Source organism: Nicotiana tabacum, chromosome 5 (assembly GCF_000715075.1).
Source record: "Nicotiana tabacum cultivar K326 chromosome 5, ASM71507v2, whole genome shotgun sequence".
NCBI classification, from domain to species: domain Eukaryota; kingdom Viridiplantae; phylum Streptophyta; class Magnoliopsida; order Solanales; family Solanaceae; genus Nicotiana; species Nicotiana tabacum.
In genome coordinates, this window is record NC_134084.1 from 20,207,423 (window position 1) to 20,226,422 (window position 19,000).

The 19,000-nt window shown below is 39.2% G+C and overlaps 1 long non-coding RNA gene across 2 annotated transcripts; it reads left to right on the top strand.

Moving 5' to 3' along the window:
* The first annotated feature begins 443 nt into the window (after positions 1–443).
* On the top strand, positions 444–17,526 carry LOC107812307 (uncharacterized). 2 transcript variants are annotated; one of them, XR_001654096.2, is made up of 3 exons: positions 598–1,010; positions 15,514–16,360; positions 16,481–17,526. It is a non-coding gene; the product is annotated as an uncharacterized LOC107812307 (long non-coding RNA). The 2 variants fall into 2 exon arrangements; XR_012709415.1 differs by lacking the exons at positions 15,514–16,360; positions 16,481–17,526 and adding an exon at positions 1,262–1,720 and having other exon boundaries at positions 444–1,010.
* Positions 17,527–19,000: the final 1,474 nt, after the last annotated feature.

Consider the following 19,000-nt stretch of genomic DNA (forward strand, 5'->3'; position numbering starts at 1 on the left):
AGCCAAGGATACGTAGGCAACCTCGGAAGTAGAGTGCGGTAAAATCTTTCAAAAATGCTTCCCACGGAGTAATCAAATGGGCAAAAATCGCTCGTATACGCTCACTTTATCTTTGCACGAAAACTCTTCGTATTTCCGAGCAAAAAGGGGCAGCTATGAGCACGCGATTTTTGCCCTACATGAAAATAACTCCTAAAATAGAGCAAAAATAATTTAAATTAATTTTTGGGAATTTTTCTTTATTTAGTTGTGTTCCATACATTTTTAATATACTTAAAATCATAGAAAAATCACAAAAATGGTCATGTTTACAGATTTAGATTTTAGTCTTTAAAATTAGCATTTTTCTTTAGTTTTGAGTTAATTAGTTGTTTTAATGTTAGAAATAAATAAATAATTTTAATTTCTACAAAAATAGATTAATTAATTAAAGAAAAGAAAAAGGAGAAAAAGAAATTAGGAAGAGTGTATTTTTTGTCTTGTTTCTTATAAAATTGGGCCAATTCCTGAAGGCCCAAATCAATTCTAAACCCCAGCCCAATTCCAATACCAATACCCATTTGACCCATTACCCCTTTTTGATTTTTTATACCCTAATCCCTCACATAAAAGGGGGCTAAGGCACAAAAGGGATCGGGGAAGACCGTGAGAGAAATAGAAAAACGGCGCATAACTCCCATCTCCAATTCTCTGAAGAACAGAAGAAAAAAAAAAGAAAACCTTCCCTCTTTACAATCAGAAAATCCCTTCTCAAGCAAAAGCCAGACGCATCCCCTCCCTCAAATCTTTGAAAACAAAAAAAAAAGTAAAGAAAAGGAACCACGAAGAATGTAAATCTGGTCCGATTACTGCTGCAGTACATATACATCTCATGGGTGTTCGATTTTAACTTTGATTTCAGAAGTCGAAGCTATTTGTTGTTGTTTCCCCTTCAATTAGCAGTTGAACACCAATTTGAAGTTATTTTAGGCCTTATTTGGCTATTCTAAAGTCTTACTACTGTTGTCCAGGTATTAATCACTTTTCTGATTATGTATTTATCATTCGAATCATATGACAACATGTTCATTTTGGACTGAAAGTATGTGAAGTGTGAATCATGTTCTTACATGCTAAGTTTAATGATTTTTTTTGTTTGCTGACTTACATATCCTGATTGTTAAGCATGAGTTTTAATTAAAATGAAATTGTGATCCTTATGTTTGATAAAAAGTTGTGTAGTAATGGGTGATGAGAAGAGTTTTGTTATTGTCTTGTATAGTTGTGACTTACAGATTTAGCCATTAATTGGTCGGGCTGTTAAATTTGAAGCCAAAAGTCGGATTGAATGAACTATGGGATTGACAGATTTGAATTAAGAGTCGAGTATCTTCTGTTTATGTTTGGATATCATTATAAATGAACTGTAATTACAGTAGAATTACTTATTCCTCCTTGATTTCATTAAGGATTGTAATTAAAAGGCTTGATGTGAACTCTGCAATAGTGCGGTTGATTGTTGGAAGAGGCTGTCAACAAAGATTTCTCGGAGAACAAGTATAATTACAGTGACATATACTTGCATCACTTGATAATCTTAGTCATGGATCTTTATTTTAAAATGAGATATTCAAGCATCTTTACAATAAGTTGAAGTGAAAATCGATTTTATGTGAATTAGAATTCCCATGTATGTGCTTCTTGTTCTCCATATGGTAAAGCAATCTTCATTCTGGCTTTAGTACTTCTTGGCAAAGTGAGGACTTGGTAGTTCTTTATTTCCAAAATATATAATTCCTTAATCTCAATTGTTCAGTGCTTTTCTTCTAGTCGGACCTTAGGATCAATTATTTGGCAGTTGCAACTCCCATTATTTTATTGTGGTTAAATATTTTATTTTAGTAAAAAGTGTGTCATTCTAAAAGCCATGTCTGATTTCCTTCAAGTTGGGCAAGAATTAGAATTCAATAATGGTAATAGTTTACTCCTCACATCTTCCTTGTTTAATAATAGCCTCCCCGATGCTCATCAACATCAGATTTTGTAAATTGTTTCTCAAAAGGGTCACTACATATAGTACCAATTATTCCTCTTAAATTCTGAATTGGTGGCCATATTTTGTTTTACTCACTAATAGTGGTGTATTTTGACCAAGAAAGAAGTAAAGCAGTAGCAATGTCTTCTCACTAATAGCAATGCTTGGATATAATCCAGAACTGCTCCATAATCCATACAACCTTACAATGTTTCTCAAAACAATATTAGAAGTTAACAATTCATGAACACCGTAGTTTGCTTTAGGAGCGTTCCTTAAATTGATTTTTTTTAATTACTAATTTCGGGTGTGCATTTCATGTGACCCAATTGCAATTCTCAACAATATTAAATAAAATGTGTCATGGACCGCGGGTGCATTTCATGTGGCGTGGTTCAAGATGTGTTTTAGATAACGTTGAAACTTCATAAAATCAAATAAAAGTGGTTTGAAAGTTAAAATATGCACATAAGTTCATAATTGTTTCAAAACAGATAATTAAGCCGAACGTAACAGTTGAGCGATCGTGCTAGAACCACAGAACTCGGGAATGCCTAATACCTTCTCCCGGGTTAACATAATTCCTTACTCGGATTTCTAGTTCGCGGACTGTTAAACAGAGTCAAGCTTTTTCTCGATTCGGGATTCAACCGGTGACTTGGGACACCATAAATCTCCCAAGTGGCGACTCTGAATCTTTTAATAAACAATCCCGTTTCGATTGTCCTTTAATTGGAAAAACTCTTGTTATACCCTTCCGGGGTGTAGGAAAAAGGAGGTGTGACAATCATCATGGTGGATCTAGAACGGCTACAAAGGTTTTGACTTGTGGATTCAATTGGCTTACCCTCTACAAGGACGCTAGTGAGCTTGTCAAGCATTGTGATGAGTGCCAAAGGGCCGGTGGAATTTCTAAGAAGAATGAGATGCCCTTACCATCATTTTAGAGATCGATATCTTTGATGTTTGGGGTATTGATTTCATGGGACCATTCGTGAGCTCTTGTGGGAACACTTACATTTTGGTAGTTATGGACTATGTGTCAAAATGGGTTGAAGTTGTGGCTTTACCCAATAACAAAGCTCGAAGTGTGGTGGCATTCTTGAAAAAGAACATCTTCACAAGGTTTGGTACTCCGAGGGCCATTATTAGTGATGGGGGTTCAGATTTTTGCAACTAGGCTTTTGATACATTACTCACCAACTATGGTATCACTCATAAAGTCTCCACCCCCTACCATCCTCAAGCAAACGGACAAGTTGAAGTCTCCAATCGAGAGATCAAGCGTATTTTATCAAAGACTGTGAATGCCAATCGAACGAATTGGTCAAGAAAACTTGTGATGCTCTTTGGGCTTATAAGACGGCCTACAAGATGTTGATTGGGATGTCTCCATATCAATTGATGTGTGGGAAGGCGTATCATCTTTCGGTAGAACTTGAGCATACGACCATGTGGGCTTTGAAAAGTTGAACCTTGAGTGGGATGTCGCTGGAAACCTAAGACTGGCACATTTGAATAAGCTTGATGAATTCCGGTATCATGCCTACACAAGTTCGTCCCTTTACAAGGAGAAGATGTAGTACCTCAATTACAAGTACATCCACAACAAGGAGTTTAAAGAAGGTGATCTTGTGCTATTGTTCAATTCCCGGTTAAGAATGTTTTCGGGCAAGATGAAATTTTAATGGAGTGGCCCCTTTAAAGTGGTAAATGTAACCCCCTTTGGTGCTCTAAATTTGAAAAATAAGAACAATGAGGTGTTTAGAATCAATGGGCACCGGGTTAAGCATTCTCTTGGCAAAGTTGATGATGGCCACATTGTGCCAGTTCTACATTTTAATTGATTGGTAATCTGCATCGTGCTGCGACGTTAAATCAGGCGCTTCTTGGGAGGCAACCCATGTGTCTTTTTCTTTCTTTTGTTTTTCTTTTTTAGATTATATAGGCTTTGTTTGATGCTAACTAGTTTTGAAGTGTATGCAGGAATGGGTGTGCATTGTAGGGACTATGCAAGAAAATTTGGCTAAGTGTCAAAATGCATGGTCTTTGAAGTTTGGTCTGTCAAAAATCCTTAACAAATTGCTGATGCACTCATTTTTATGCGGTCCACTGACCTCTGAGTTATGGAAATTGTGTGCATGAATTGTGCAGCTGCACTCAAAATTGTGCGGTCCGCAGTGGACTTGTGCGGCTGCACTCATTTTTGTGCAGTCTGCACTGATGAAACATCATAGAACCCAGTAGTTTGAACCTGGGGATGTGCGGCTGCAGTCAAAATTGTGCATTCTGCACTCTTGGTTATGCGACCGCACTCACTTTTGTGCAGTTCGTACTGGACTGTCTGCGGCCACACTCGCTCTTATGCGGTCCGCACCGCCCCTTCTGAGACTATTTTGCTGCAACTTCCAATCATGCTTATGTATACATTATGAGCTTCAATTGTAACTGATTTCTAGTTCTTATGTGTTGCAGACAATGGTTCGATCACACAGCAAAGGAGATATGTCAAAAGGGAGCGTAGAACCCTCCCGAGGTCGGGGTCGAGGCAGAAGCAACCTCCCTCTAGCCATCCAAAGGGCAATAAGTAAAAAAGCCACAGCCAATATAGCCCCTGATACCTTTGAGACCAGTGAGTATGTCCCCACCGCGGAAGCTTCTGTGGGTAACTCCGTGCAAGCACAGCCGGAAGCCCAATCACAACAACTTTGGGGAAGATTTAATTTGGTAGATGAGTCTTCTTCAGCTGCCAGTTCGTCTGAAGGTTCGAAAGGGGATAGTTAAGATTCTGAACCCTCTTCCTCATATGCTCCACCTGCTCCAATCAACCTAGACGATGACGATGATGTCCCAGACGATGGTAGAGAGGGAGATACTGTAGTGGGAGGTTTAAAGAGATCAAGGATGCCAGAGATATGGGAGGATAGATTTGTCAGTGCCACTGCGTTTGCAAAGTTTAGGGAATGGTGGACATAGAGGTCACTCATGCTTGAGCGACAATTTTTGATGAAAGATTTGAACAAGCACAATCCCAATGTCCTTAGGCAATTCCAGGAGCGGAAAGGATGGAAATGGTTCACCAACAACATCATAGATGCCAATGAGTACCTAGTCAAGGAATTCTACGCAAATATTGCTCACATCAGGCAGGGAACTAAGGTGACAAAAGTGTGGAATCTGAAAATCTGCTTTGACTCCTGTGCAGTGAACAAATATGTAGTGTTTGAAAAAGTAGAAGCAGTGCAATACTTGGAAAAGCTAGCTATGGGTGATGCAGCTCGTCCGTGGTTAGCTGAGATTTTGGCAATCCCAGGGTCAACACCTGCGTGGCTCACAGTGGGGGTTCCAATTGTCCGGGTCACCCTAAACTTTGAAGCAAAAGGGTGGAAAACGTTTGTGTGTAGCCGTATTGACCCATGCCTCAATGAAAACATGCTCATACTTCCCCGTGCAGTCTTGGTGGCTTCAATTATGGTTGGGTATCCGATAAATATTAGTGCCATCATGTCCATCAATATCATTTTAGCTGTCCAGAAGGGTGAAAGATCCTATCTATACCCGAACTTCCTCACAAAATACTTCAAGGATCTAGGGGTGGAGCCGAAACATTATGATACCGAAGTGAATGCCAAGAAGCCTTTCTCATAGTACCACATTCAGGGAGCTGACAACCCAAAATTCAAGGGTAAAGCTACTACCTCTACTGGCCAGTTTGAGGAGCCAACGGTAGTGGATACTAATTAAGTTGTCGAGCCTTCCACAGTAGCCGACACTTCCACCAAAACAGCAGCCATGCCAACTTCATCCTCCGGACCACCTACTTCTGCTAGACTATCAGTGCCATTACCAATGTCGGCTTCATCTACTTATCCTCAGATTGCACTGCGAGTCTCTCAGTCATTGGCGAATCTCAATAACTGGATGCAGGCAGCTACTACAAAGCTAACTGCTATATCCAATTCTGTTGCAGCACAGTATTCAGTCACAGTAGAGCCACAAGTACCTCTATCAGTGGAGGAAACATTGAAAAAGATTCTTGAAAACCAAAAGACCATTACGGATACTTTAGTGGCGCATAGGAAAGTCATTGAAGACTTGAGCAAGTAGGTCAAAAGGATGAAAAAGTCTCAAGCATCAAAGAGGTCAGTGGACAAGTTGAGAAAGGAGGTCACCAAGATTGCATCGGCAAGAGATCTACCATTGGAACTGCATATGGAGCCTTCAGTCCCAGCAGCACCAGCAGTTCCCGAGGCACTAGAGGCAGTAGTCGGCCAGTCTGAGGAACCAGTTGTAACCTCCCACACTACTGAAGAGATGATCCAGATGCTCAGCAACCCTGTTGTCCCTCAGCCAGGTGATGATGAGATCCAGCTTGAGACCGAGGGTGCTGATGATCGTATGCAGACTTAGACTACATTGGGACTCTTAACTCTCTACCCTTTCTCTGTTCTTATTTTTGTTAAGCATTAAGGACAATGCTTATTTTTATTCGGGGGTCGTCTATTTTGATTATTTGACTTGACATTTGACATTTGGGCTATAATAACTCTGATACTATTTTTCTTTCATCTTTATTTTCCTTTTGTATGTATGTATTCTCCCCATTTTATGTAGATATTCATTTCCCTTATGTATATATTCATTTGACTTTGGTTTGTATATTCATTTATCTCGCTTTCCGTAGTTTATTTCATAGCTTCTTTAGTTTGTTTTTCCTTAGTAGTATAACTTCTTATTTACTTTAGTAGCTTCTTTTTACGTTTTGAGTGAACAATAAGCCTTTGGTTTTCTTAATGCCACGGTTCTTTCCAAAGGTGGATTATGTGTGAACCGGGTGGCTCTTCCCATTGATGGATGGCGTGACAACCTTCTTAAGGGATTGAGTCCATTTTCTTTTATGTTTTGGTAAATTTAGTAGTCATGAATAAAATGGGTCTCAATCATGCTTCACTTAGTACCAACACATTTACCTATGATTGTATGGTTAAAAACAAGTTGTTGGCAGAAAATAGCTCTAGTTGTGACCCTGTAGACTCTTGTGTTGACTTAAGCAGTCATCAATTGGTTCAAATTGAGCCATTTGTGATTCTCAATCTTAGCTAGGGTTGTTGTGGGCCCTCTAATCTATTCTCTTTAGCAATCCAGAAGCGTGAGAGGTGAGATGTTTAGTTATAAATCCAAGTACCCGTACTAATGGTCTAGAACTTGCCCCGAATGTTTGTCTAGGCGAAATTTTAAGTGTAGTTTGGCTTGAGAAATGATTGTAGGCTCTCCTTGATCCAATTTTAAATTTGAAATATTCCATAACCTACCAATGTAATATTCCTAGTCAACCTCTTCGAGCCTAAGTCCTTTTTCTTTCAAAAACCATGTTACAAGACTTTATCCATTCTGTAACGACCCTCTCTTGGCACCCAATCTTTCCTTAGCATTCTTAAGAAACAATTGGCAAAAACATAAGTTTGGGGGAGAGACAAGGAGATTGAAGTGATAAAAGGTACAAAGAAAAAGAAAAAAAGAACAAAAAGAAAGTGAATAAAGTGAAGAGTTGAAGGAGATTCCAAAGAAAATAAGGAGGAAAGGCTGAAGTAAATAAAAAAGGAGAAAAATGAATGTCATGATCAAGAAAGAGTGACGTTATGTCTCTTTAGTTCCCCTAATGAAGAATAAAATGACTCAAAGTCAAGAAAGCATGAGCCAAAAAGAGAAAATGGAGTGTTTAAGGAAAAATGAAACCATTCTTTTCCAACAAGTCTTACATTGGTCCAAAAGCCTCCATTACTTCCCGCAAAAGTCCTACATGATTTCAAGTTGAGCGAGCTTACATTAGTGGTGATTTACATAAGGGTCAAGCTTATGGTACTTAAGCCGAACTTGTGACGTTCTTTTGAGAGAGATGAGTGAAATTTTCACAATCCTTGCTTCGAGTGTTACATTCTAAAGTGAGATTTTCTAATGGAGAGTAGAGGAGGAGGATTTTGTGATCCACAATGACCTACACAATGATCTACGTAAAAGAGTGAGCTTCCTTGATGAATAGAGTCAACTCTTGATGCTCTAGCGTCACTAGAACTATGGTACTCAAAAAGTCATATCATTATATTGTTGATAATTCATATATGTTGTGGGTAATTGTTGGTCTCAATTAATGCCTAATTGATTCACCTTAGGCCAGCTAAAATATCCCTTTTCTAGTGGAGGTGGGAATTGCTTTATTTGCTTAAGGACAAGCAAAAACTTAAGTTTGGGGGAGTTGATAAGTAGGGATTTTGACCGCTTAATTGCAATATTTTACTTGTAATTTAGCTCAAAATGCATAAAGGCATTCCCGAAAACTAATGAAATATACTTGCTTGTAGGAATATTAGGAAACAAGTCAAAGAAGTAAAAATCAACTCATAAAGGAGTCAAAGAGTAGTGTTTGGGCCAGATAAAAGCATGCGGCCACAGAGGGAAGATTTAGAGAGCAGTGTTTGGGCCAGATAAAGGCATGTGGACCGCACCAAAATTGTGCGACCGCGGGAGGTCAAGTGCGGCCGCAGTCATTATTATGCGGTCCACAGGTTTGAAGAACCAGAGAGTTGTTTCAAGCCCAAAAGCAGAGAGTGCGGACCGCATCACTTTTGTGCGGCCGCATAATCAGAAGTGCGGCCGCACCTATTTTATGCGGACCGCAGAAGCCCTGAAGTTCCAAGAATACGGACCGCACAATAATTGTGCGTCCACAGAAGCCCATTGTGCGGACCGCTCCAGAATTATGCGGCCGCACAACCTTCGCAGGGGCATTTTTGTCAGATATTTTCAACTTAGTATAAATAGAACTTTTTGTCATTTTTAGGTTAAGTTGAGTTTGCAGAAGTGGACCTGAGCCGTCTTCTTTACTTCTTTGAGTAATTTTGTACTAGATTAACTTCTAAACATTAGATTTTCTTTGTCTAATCAATTATTATGCATTCTATCTTAATTTCTTCTTGTATTTCTTTATTTTTCATGAGTAGCTAAATCTTTAGCTAGGGTTTTAGGTCAACCCTATTGTGGGTACTTAATGGGTAGTTAATTTAGGGCTTGTTTGTGATTAGGTTAGTGATATTTAGCCTTGTTTATACTTGAATTCTAGAATTAATAGTTGCAAACATTGATTCATGCCTATTTGACCTAGTTTTTACTTGAGAAAGAGAGACTAAGTCTAGGAAAACTTGGCTAACAAGGAATTGGGGTGAACTCAATACATTGATAGCCCCAATTAAAAGGTCAAATCTAGAGATAGTAAGACCCGGCTTGAGCATATATCACTTGATTTATGCAATACCGATTTGGACTTGAGAAATCCAAATTGGGCAAAATCACTCAAACTACCGAGAGGTATAGAGTGTGTAATTACGTGTGATTGCTATATTACGACCCTGACTAATCAAACTTGCTCTAGAGTTTACAACCCGTTAGTTAACCACCTAGGTGGAAGTCACGACCCTAAATCCTTTATCATTTGAAAAGCAATCAAAACCAAAAACATTGTCTTCTAGTTGATTAGTTTCAATCTATAGATTAAAGTAGAAATAGAAACAACTAACAAGAATGTGGAAGTGCCAATTGAGGCACTTTATACAATTACACTAGGTGTATAACTAATCCTATTTCTAACTCCCTAAGGAATTGACCCCGACTTGCGTTGGGTTTTATTATTGCTTCGACCGCCTCACTACCTATAACTATGGTGTGAGTTTGGGTGAGATCAACTTCTCCACAACTTCTTCATTATCATCTTCATCAAAGAAAGGACAAAAAAGTAATCGTGCTCTTTAGTTTTCTATTCTCAAGTATTATCTTCATCAAACTCAATATCTCTGCTTATGGTGACCTTGATATTTCTTGAGTTATATAATTTATAACCTTTAGAACTTTGATCATAGCTAATGAAAACATACCTCTTACTTTTATCATCAAGCTTGGACCTCTTCTCATCCGGCAAATGTGCATATGCAATGCTCCCAAAAACTCTCAAATGTGCAACTTTTGGCTTAAAACCACTATAATCCTCTTGAGGTATTTTGTCACGAATATTCTTGGTGTGACATCGATTTGACAAATACATTCCACAAACAATTATTTTAGCCAAAAACTCATATGTCATATTTTTTCTCTTCAACATACTCCATGCCATATTGAGAATAGTTTGGCTCTTTCTTTCCACGATGCCATTTTGTTGTGGTGATCTTGGAACAGTCAAAAAGTGACGAATTCCCCTATTCTCACAAAAAATCTTGAATTCATTTGAGGTGAATTCTCCACCATTATCGGACCGCAATGAGTTAACTTGATAGCCACTTTGTTTTTCACTGTGCTCTTGAATTTCTTGAAAGTATCAATCACCTCCAATTTCACCTTCAAAAAATACACCCAAATTTTTCTAGAAAAATCATCAATAAAAAATAAAAAATAATCACTTTTATCAAGTGAAGATGGGTTGATTGGTCCGCACACATCCATGTGAATCAACTCCAATGGGCATCCGGCTCTAGTCAAAGACTCTTTAGGAAAGCTTTTTTTTTTTGCTTGCTTTCCAAAGAGACATCCTTCACAAAGGTGGCTCGAATGATCAATAGTTGGAAATCCATTCACCATGCTTTCTTTCTTCATCAACTTTAGACTATCAAAATTCACATGACCAACTCCATATGCCAAAGCCAAAATGAATCTTTGGCACATGAAAACAAACACCTCGGAACATCACTTTGAAGGTTCAAAACAAACATTTTATTATTATACATAGGAATTTTGGCTAACAATCTCCCATTTTCATCTCTCATAAATAATTTTTTATCTTTCATATGAATATTATAATTTTTTTTTCCAAAAGCTATCCCAAACTTAAAATATTACTTCTCATCTCTAGTACATACATAATATTAGAAATTAATTGGTGACTGCCATCTTTCAAACGAATTAAAATCGCTCCTTTTCCTTTGATTTTAACCTGCGAAGAGTCTCCAAAAGTGAGGTTGCCACCATTAAATTATTCAATCTCCACAAATAAATTCTTTTTTCCACAAATATAGCTACTTGCACCAGAGTCAAGGTACCATTGATTTCTCTTTACACTTTCTTCTGCTTTGCAAGCGACAACTGAAATGCCATCTCCATCTTTATTTTTGCTCTCCATAAAATTATTTTTTCCCTCCATATTATTTTTATATTCCCAAAAAAATGACCAAATTTATGGCAAATATAACATTCAATATCAGACTTAACATACCTTCCTTGATTTTGCCTCCATCCTTTACCTCTTTCACGACCTCTTCCTTGATTAGAGTCTTGACACCTATTTTCTTCATTTGGTGGTTGGCTACCACCTCTTCCTTTTTCACCATGACCTTGTCCATGTCCACCACCTCTTTGTTACGAGCCATGCCTTTTATCTTTCTCCTTGAAAGAAAGTTTTGCTTGCAATGCTTGTTCAACCGATTCTTCTTTTGGTTTCTTCAACGTTTTTTCATGTGCTTGCAAAGAACCCTTGAGTTCTTCAATGGTCATCGTATCCAAATCTTTGAACTCTTCAATAGCCACAATAATATAATTAAATTTTTAATCAATGGACCGTAGTATTTTTGCAATGACCCTATCATCAGTTAAGTCTTCACCATATCTCTTTGTTTGATTGACAATAGCCAAAACTCTTGAAATATAATCTGAAACAGATTCGGATTCCTTCATATGCAATGATCCAAACTCTACTCTCAAGGTCTGGAGACGAACTCTTTTTACTTTAACCTTTAAAGGAAGCTTGAAGAATCTCTCATGCTTGCTTTGAGGTGGTTGTATTTGCACCCTTCTCAAACATCTTGTTATCCAAATTTTGATGGATGAGAGTGAGCGCCTTTTGATCTTTCTTTTTAAAGGAAGCATCATCTTCCGCTCCATCACCTCCGACTTTCACTGGTTCCCAAACATCATAGGCACCAAGCAAAGCCTTTATCCGGATACACCAATTTTCATAGTTCTTTTTTGTGAGCATAGGAACTTGAAATGGAGTTCCATTACTATTTTTTATTTTCTCTCCAAGTTTAGTTATTTCTCAAACACACTGGATCTGATACCATATGTTAGAAAATTTGGGAGAGTAAGACAACACAAATGAATACTCAGAACTCACAAAGAAGAAAGTGGAGGAAAGGATGATTTCTTGCAACTTGACTTACTCCAAATAGCTAGGAATACATGGCTATTTATAGGAGAAATCTTTCATGTATCTAGCCTACACTACATGTATATATAATAACTAAGTCCACACCTCACATCTTTCAAGGTACATGGATGATACTACTAGACATTGTATCTTCCAAAGTACAACAATATGTTCACACTCTAATACATGTACTAAATTAATATTATAGTTCATGAACTAATGTAAACAAATGGAAACAAGTTTACATTGTTCACATTTCAACATTATTGGCCCTATAATCCCGATTTTATGTTCAAGCTAGAGAAGTCTATTTATGGCCTTATACAGGCTCCTCGAGTTTGAAATAAATATTTGAATGATGCTCTGCATGAGCTTGGTTTCCAAGGCTCCAAAACAGATTCCTAACTGTTTTTTAGAAGCACATACACTGAAAGACCCTTTTATCTAATCTATATTGATGATATTATAGTCTTGGGCATTTGAATGTGTCTAGTTTCTTCATTGTTTTAACAGATGGGAATATGTTTCTCCTCGCGCGACTTGGGTAAGCTTAATTACTTTTTGGGTATTGAAGCTACTTGCTGATCTGATGGGTTGGTGTTGCATCAATTTAAATGTACACATGATCTCTTGGAACAGAGTAGCATGTTAACTTGCAGTAATACTTCTACTCCCATGTGCTCGAGTAATAAGTTGTATGCAAGTAATTATACTCAATTCCTTGATTATAGTCTTTATCAAATATCGTTGGGGGTTTATAACATCTCATATTCATTAGACCTGATATTTCCTTCTCTGTACAACAAAGTCTCTCAGTTCATGCATAGTCCCATAGAGAATCATTGGGCAGTAGTTAAGCGTATCTTGTGATATCTGAATCTACTTCCTCTTTTGGTATTTTCTTTACAAATTAGAACTCTCTCCATTTACAAGGATATTATGATTGTGATTGGGTAGAAAGTATAGATGATCAGGAGTCAACTACTAGTTTTTCGATTTTCTTCGGTTCGACGCTTGTTTCTTGGTGTTCTCGCAAACAACAATCTGTCTCTCGCACTTATACTGAGGTTCAATGTCATCCTTTTTCTGTTTCCACGAGTGAACTTCTATGGATTTGTCTATTGTTAAAAGAAGTTGGTCTGCCTTCCAGTTTAGTGCTGTTTGACCAAAAAGTGTAATTTTTGGTTAAAACAATTATATTTGTATAATAACAAGTTAAACCTTGTTATGATAATATCTCTAGATATGGATTCTAATAATATGGCTAATGTTTAGATAGATCTAGTAGAGAATCGACAGTAGAATTCAATATGTGTTTCGAAAGATATATGTAATAATGGAGAAGTAATTAGTAATAAATAACATTTAAGTAAATAGGAGAATTGGTTCACCCAATAAACAATGAACTTCGTCATTGTTCCTCCTGATAATAATGAGTGACAAACAAATCTTACAACATTTGAAATATTCTCGGATCTGATGGAAAAGTGTGAAACAATATAAGCAAGAATTTTGATAAAAAGGTAGTCTTTGTATCTTTACAAGAGAGAGAGAATCTTTTAGCAAAGTATGCTTTTATCACAAGGAATATCACATGCCTCTATTCATTAACTTTTTTTCCTATTTATATGGGACATACCCCAGTAAACCCTAGTAGTACAAGTGCAAAGAATATCTAATAAAATATTCTCTTTAATATCCTATTCTAATAAACTAGCCGTTACAACTCTTTTTGCGGGGCTCGACATCGGTCATCATTTTCATCTCGACCATGAGCCTCGCTATCTCCTAGTCGACCTCGGCTGACTCATTTCTCGATGTTACTTTGCCCTAAGTACTGAGATAGATTTTGACCTATACCGTTGGTCCCTCCGCTTATCAAAGCTGGCCTTAGGCAACCTTAATGAGCAGATTCTTTTATTATGGTTGGAAAAATTTGGATGAGCAAGTCGAGTAGTGATATTTCAGACGAGATGACAGCGTGACCATTCGTGAGCCACAACTTTCGGAGTCACATCACTTCTTCTTCAAAATGACATCATGCGTCATTATGGCATGTTTTTCTGATGTTTTGTGTCGTTTCCCATACATCTGTTGTTTCGGTACTAATGTTAGGTAATGATGGCTTGATTTTTCGATTTGATGCTTGAATACTTATAAATAGGGATATAAGGGTATTCATTCGTGTTTTGTGTATTCTTCATATTGAATCCATATGTCTTCTTCTCCTTACTTCATTATTGTGTGTCTACTTTCCTAGTTCTGGCGATTCTAGTTGCTTTTAACCCCTCTTCACTTAAATATCCCGTCTCTTGTTGGAATTATGGACAACGTGTTTTCTGGTCCTGGTGAGGGAAGTAGCCCTGTCCCTTTGGCAGTGCTTATGCCTCCTCACGCTGTGGGCGTTTCCGTTGCCATCGAGGATGAGAACTTTCCCACGGTGGAGGAGATAGTTCCTCGTGGTGAGAAAGTTAGGTCTGATTTTTTGAAATAGCCAGAAGATGAGCCGAAAGATTCTGAGTCAGCAATGAAAGAGGCCGACATAGTGGAGCTTAGGGTTAAATTCAACATTCGTGCTCGCATTGCTTTGGTTCCTGCCGAACGGGATGTGGTGCAAACCAACTGTCCCAGGTATTGCGCATTCTATGCTTACCCTTTTCATGTTGGCTACACTCTTCCCCTTCTCCTACTGGTGGAGGAGTTTTACCATTACCATGGCATTTTCTCGGCTCATATTTCTCCAAATATCTACAAGCTTATTAGGATGCTTACTAAATATGCAGAACTAGCCGGGGTCGAGGTCACACTCCAGCATCGGATGCATCTCTTCGCCCCTAGTTTCTATAGAGGGCAATGTTGAATCTTCGCCATCAAGGGGTCAAATGCTTTTTAGTAAAGATGGAAGACAAACTAAACCGCTAGTTCTGGCATAATTTCATCTTTGTCATAACTGAAGACATGGTGGCGAACGTGGACGGCTTTCCCGACTTGGAATTACACTCATAGCATTCAACCTTTCTTTGCTAAAACATTTGATTTGCTTGTTTCGGTCATAGATTCTGAATTTGGGTTCTCTTCTTATGCACCCAAGATTGTGCCTCCTTCTTTGGTCGGGGATATTTTTTATTAGGTTGGTAGAGTTCTCCCCCGTACTGTGGGAATTCGTGAGTGGTCGAGCTTTATCAAGAAGTTTAGGTCGGATCCTTCCTTGGCTAGTGAATTTATATATGTATTTTTGTTGTCTTGACCTCATGGTCGCCTACTTGTTGTAGTTTTCTATTGATGGTGGTGATAACCTTTGTTTTTTCTTTTTCAGCCCGAGGATCTTTGAGGAGGCCGAGGACTCCTCATCCTGCATTTTGTAAGAGGAAAGCTACCTCCTCTTTGGCATCTAATCCCACTGTAACTGCGTCCAGGCTAGCTTGATCATCTGCTTTTGTTCCTTCCTCAGCTGCCACCAGGTCTGCTCGGTCGTCGACCCCGTCTGTTGCTGCCTTGGTGTCATTTTCTTCTCGGCCTGTGAATACTTCGATAGCGGAGATTCTAACTTCCCCCCTGCACCGTCTTGTGGACAAGAAAGAGGAGGAGTTGCCAAGCAGCGGGATTTTGGTTCCCCATAAGAGAAGATCGATGCACGTCGTCTATGGGTTGCCCAGACTGTAGATTCGACAATGGATGATTTTTTCATCCGTGAAATGGCAACCATAAACTCAAGGATGATGTCGAGCCGTCGTCTAAAATTCCAACATTGGTGGGGACCATAGAGGGCATACCTCTTCCCTTTGCAGCGGTAAGAGCCAAAGGGTCGGCCACTGTGGTTTCTGATAATCTGCTGCAAGATGTGCCATCGACTTCGCAGCCGGCTACCGATTCTCTTTTGTTGGTCGAAGGGAGAAAAAGACGTTGTCGGGGATGGATATGAGACGAGTTTTGATCTCAATGCTGATGAAATAAGGATGATGGAGGAGGGGTTTACCCAACTTTAGGTGAGATTGGAGGGGTCCACGCGGACCATTGCAATTCCCATGGACAGTGAACTTTTGAAAAACACAGAAAACGTGGTCCCTTCTCTTGGTCCTCTTTGTTCTGACGTGGAGGGTGTAACCTTTGCGGTGTTGGATAACGCCACCTTATCGAGAAGCATAGTCGGCCTCGCTCTCTGGGTAAATTTTCAAGGCTTTTTTTTCTTACCTTCTTTATTCAGTTTTCTGATCTATCTCCGTGCTTCGTCTTTGTTGACGGAGACGTTCTTATGTTTGACTTTTTCTTTTTTGTGGTTGTAGACCGTGATTTTGGAAATTGAAAGTGCTCGAAGAGAGGAGAGGTGCAAGGATATTTTTATGAAGTTACGGCGAAAGTACCGCGAGCACCGTGATAAGCATTGGGAGATTTGTAGGTGGTTTGGTGAGAACGGCAATTTCCAGGCTCTCTGAGATGAACTGAAGGAGAAATATGACGAGCTAGTGAGGGTCATCTAAAAATGCAGCATTCTTGAGGAGACACTAAGAAATAAATAAGAAGAACTTGAGGTTAGTAGGGGGCCGAATCCAAGTATGGCGATCTCCAAGCCTAGGTGGTCTCACTATGCACCGAGCTTGAGGAGTGTCAACTCAAAGCAGATACTTTAAGTGGCTAGGTCACTGAGAAGGCAGTGGATCTTGAGAAGGTGGAGTTAGCTCGGGTGAGGGCTATGAGAAAGGTGGAGGCTTTCGAGATCGTGATCCGTTTTCTCCGTTCCGAACGAGAGAGTGCCTTAGAGGCAGCCAGGCTCAAAGAAGAGCGATTTGATGAACAGATTGGAGAATTAGAGAAAGAGGCTTCTGGCCTTTGTGATCGAGTCACCGCTCTAGAGGCCAAGAAGGCCCAATTACTGGATCGACCATCCTCTTCCCGCACTTCTTATTTCCCTGATATTCCCCGAGATTTTTACAAGGAGTGGATTTATGTCGAGGCCTAGCTGGATATATTTAGAGATCTGATGAGGGCATGAATAGTTTCAGAAGCCATCTTTAAAGATGCTCGTGTTAAGGCACGTGGAGCTCGGGTCACTTGTGGTTATGATCCTGCTACACCAGATGCCAGTGACGATGAGGGAGATGCAGGCATAGACCGAATTGAAGAGGATGCCTGGTACGAGGATGAGTATCCTGAGGGCGATGGGGATGGCCTAGGTGATCAAGCCGATGGCATTGCTGGTCTTGGTGGCAATTAGTAGTTTTTCTTTTCCTTCTTTTGTTTTACCGCAAACTTGTGCGTTTTTGTGGGCGTCTTTTCGAGCCTTTGTAAAAAATATTCAAAGTATGAAATGACAATTTTGTTATTTATACCTAATCCTTTTTCTTCAGTTCGTGCTTGTATACTTGTTGATCTTGTTGCTTGGTTGCCTTGGTTTTCTTAGCTCGAATAGGGTTAAACATATCTTTAGTTTAATTGCTGCCGAGGGTCAGCAGATGTTAGTTCAAATGAGGTCGAAACAAAACCTATGTTTGATCATGGTCGAGGGCCAGTAAATGTTAGTTCGAACGAGGTCAAACATATCATATGTTTATTTATGGTCGAGGGCCGGTTAGGTGTTACTTCGAAAAAGATTGAATATAACCTATATGGCCGAGGGCCAGTTAGGTGTTAATTCGAACGAGGTCGAATATAACCTATACTTAGCTATGGCCGAGGGCCAGTTAGGTGTTAATTTGAATGAGGTCCAATATAAACCTATACTTAGTTATGGTCGAGGGCTGGTTAGGTGTTAATTCGAACGAGGTCGAATATAACCTATACTTAGTTATGGTCGAGGTCCAGTTAAGTGTTAATTCGAACAAGGTTGAATATAACCTATGTTCAGTTATGGCCGAGGGCCAGTTAGGTGTTAATTCGAATGAGGTCGAATATAACCTATACTTAGTGATAGATGAGAGCCAGTTAGGTGTTAATTCGAACGAGGTCGAATATAACCTATACTTAGTTATGGCCGAGGGCCAGTTAGGTATTATTTAAACAAGGTCGAATATAACCTATACTTAGTTATGGCCGAGGGCCAGTTAGGTGTTAATTCGAACGAGGTCGAATATAACCTATGTTTAGTTATGGCCGAGGGCCAATTAGGTGTTAATTCGAACGAGGTCGAATATAACCTATGTTTAGTTATGTATGCCTCTAGGTCCGGCATTTGTCGACGTTGTGAACTTTAAGGCAACGTTGCCTTGGTTGTATATTTGGAGAAATAGAAATAAACTTCATGCACTTGTGCTTTGTTAATTCACTTGGAGAAATTTACATATTTTTCGGGCGTTGGCTAGCATTCCAATCCCAGTCCTAGTCTATCTAGTCCCTTCATTAGTCGACCTGGAGAAGTCTTGAGAGGTCGAGCAATGAACCAGCCGTCATGTGTTTCCATCTTTGCGCACTTCAACCTGAAGTGTCCCCTCCGGTACCTCATTAAAAACCTCCTTGAGAAAACCCAATTGGAATACAAGTGAGGCAAAAGGAGTACGACTGTGGGGATGTTTTATCTCTTAAAAGTTGAAGTACTTGAGGTGTTCAATATTCTAGTTGTTTGGTAGTAGCTTTCCTTCCATTGTTTCTAGTTGGAATGACCCTTTGTTTGATGCTGCTGTGATTTTGTACAGGCCGTCCCAATTTGTTCCTAGTTTACCTTCCCGTAGGTCTTTGCTCACTTGTGTTTTAGCTTTAAGCACGCAGTCCTCGACTTTGAGTGGCCTGATCTTTGCCTTTTTGTTATAATAGCATTTTGCTTGTTGCTTTTGGGCGATCATTTTACATAGGCCATATCTCTTCATTCTTTG